This window comes from Triticum urartu, chromosome 5, assembly GCF_003073215.2.
Source record: "Triticum urartu cultivar G1812 chromosome 5, Tu2.1, whole genome shotgun sequence".
In the NCBI taxonomy this organism is placed as follows: Eukaryota; Viridiplantae; Streptophyta; class Magnoliopsida; order Poales; family Poaceae; genus Triticum; species Triticum urartu.
The window spans coordinates 458,916,608-458,919,110 of NC_053026.1; the positions used below are offsets into that span (position 1 = coordinate 458,916,608).

General features: G+C 43.7%; 1 long non-coding RNA gene across 1 annotated transcript; it reads right to left on the minus strand.

Annotated features, from left to right (window-relative positions):
* Positions 1-279: 279 nt before the first annotated feature.
* Positions 280-1,357, minus strand: LOC125556278. The gene is made up of 4 exons (XR_007305047.1): positions 1,248-1,357; positions 1,025-1,129; positions 724-831; positions 280-596 (listed from the first exon to the last, which is right to left on the minus strand). It is a non-coding gene; the product is annotated as an uncharacterized LOC125556278 (long non-coding RNA).
* Positions 1,358-2,503: the final 1,146 nt, after the last annotated feature.

A 2,503-nucleotide genomic window follows, 5' to 3' on the forward strand; every position in this document is an offset into this window, starting at 1 on the left:
TGTATTCACTCCCTGTTAATCGAGACATAAGCAATACCACCTCAAACTGGATTAGGCCTTTACCTTCACCGCAAGGGGCCGAACCAGTGTAAACTCCATGTGTCCTTTGTCCCGTTTAACCCCTTTAAGCTAACCTAGTTGCGATAGCTCCACGCCTAAATTCTCACACTAGGACATCTGCCGTGACAATTCCACGACAGTTGGCGCCCACCGTGAGGCAAGCGCACGGTGGTTTTGAGTTCTTGAAGGGCAACTTTGAAGGGATCAAGGGATACCCTATTAGTACAACGAATTCAATATACTTGATGCAAAAAAAAGAATGCAATATACAATTCCGGTATATATAAATATACAATCCACTACACAAATTCACCAACATAACTACGGTATAGATATAAACGAAGAACATGCATGAACGAATGAAATACTACTTGTATACACGACCACTTTCAGAAGCTATACAATCCATATGTAGGTATAGAGGTTTCTTGACCACACAAATATCGTAGTTGACAGATAAGTAGCACAAACTGATATTTATTCACACGATTCTTCTTCCGCACGCAGACCATTCACCCCCTAGATGATGCCCTTGCCTGAAAAGTCAAATAACGAGATTCTTAATTAGAATGGATGCACGCCAGTATTTTCGCATCACATCATGCAAAACACTAGTAGGAGTACGAACTATACATAAACATGCAGCCAGGATTCTTGACTCACCTTTTTCTCAGGTCGTTTTACCATCATCTGCGTTGTATGGCGTTCTTGATGCGTAAGAGTTGTTGCCGTTGCTGGGGTCAGGGATTGTTCCAGTCGACAACGCTTTACCTGCTTTACGGAGCACACGAACGCATGCAAAAGGCGTCAAGAAAGTGCAAGAAAGCATCAAAGACCACAACCGTCGAATCTATAGAAAGGTAGTACCAGAAAGGTGCGGATGTGATAAAGGGAGAGCTATCCATGCATGCACGTATCACGTATGCTCAGATGTTGAACGATCGGATGAGCGACACTCACTAACCTGTGCTAGGCGACGGTGCCTGTTGGCTAGCTTCCGCCGGAGCATATGGTTGATCATTCTGCTGGCCGGGAGGCCCTAGCGTTGGAGGCACAAATCCACTTTGTGCTGCATATATATGTAGGTATGGAGAATATATTAGACCATCAGAGTTGATGATTTGCTTACTCCGACCGTGCATGTGCATGCAATGGACGAATTGGATATCTGGAGAAGGCTGGCTCACCCTTCGCCGCCATGCTCAGTCCTGGAGGCTTTCGTGTCTGCGTGTGTTCTCTTCAGCTTGCTAGCTTTGGAAGAGTTTGTTGCTCGATGCTTGGATAATTTGGGGTCAGCCCATGGATGGGGTATATATACATCTATACAGGTAGTACGCACGGAAAGAGGGGGGAAATCCTGGAAATTTCATCTGGTTGCATCCATCATGTATATACAGTGGTGTTTATTTTTCTTAGAATTATACATGGCGTACGTGTACATGTATTCCTACTGTACAGAGCCAATGTCATGATGCAGAGGCCGGGGGTATACCTCCATTTCCAAAAGAAAAACAGAGCCAATGTCATTAGGCCTTGACCCAGCGCGTTTTCGCTGGATCTCCCGCGTATCAAGAAGATATACGTCCGGCTGGTACGGTTGCAGTTGCGATACGATGTAGACATAGTATTTATTTGAAATAATGACCTTCGATTCAAATGGTGTTATTTCCTGCAATGTGCGCCCTTGAACAAAAGTCGTCAGAATATGACAATAACAGATTTGTTATACCAACCCGTCGGAACTTTTCCCATCAATCTCGTCGAACTTAATCAATGTTGTTTCTGATCAGCTTGTGGACAGATCAATGCTCTGCCATGGAAAACGTCATGAATGTAATGGACTTGACGAATGCCTGGACACTGAACTCAAATCGCAGGTTTCATCATGTGTAATTTCCATCATATTTCCATGCAAATCGAAACACACCGACACGCGCGGGCGTCTAACTCCCAATTAACTGAGAGGCTCGATTTCTACATGAATTCAGGAGACAGATCAATGCAGTTTTTCTCCGAGTCGTTTGCGTGTGGAGTACTACATTAATTAGTTCTCCGATTATTATGTCTGGAGAAGAAGAAGAGGAGGATGAGGAGGACAAACAGGTACAGCCATGCATATAGCTTAATTAAGTGCCCCAACCGTGGAAAGAACTACTCCCTCGGTCCGAAAATACTTGTCGGTGAAATGAATGTATCTAGACGTATTTTAGTTCATACATCAATTTTTATCCATTTCTCCGACAAGTATTTCCGGACGGAGGGAGTAGTATTGAACGGGTGGTTAGAAAGATGGTTGTGTATTTCTGGGAACGTGTACTTCTGATGTACCATCTGGTTATACTACACATGTGTTCTCCTTCTCTTTTCACACTGGGTTGACTGTTACCTACCTGCCCTTTACTATAGAAGTAATTCTTTTTTTTTGCGATGTACTATAGAAGCA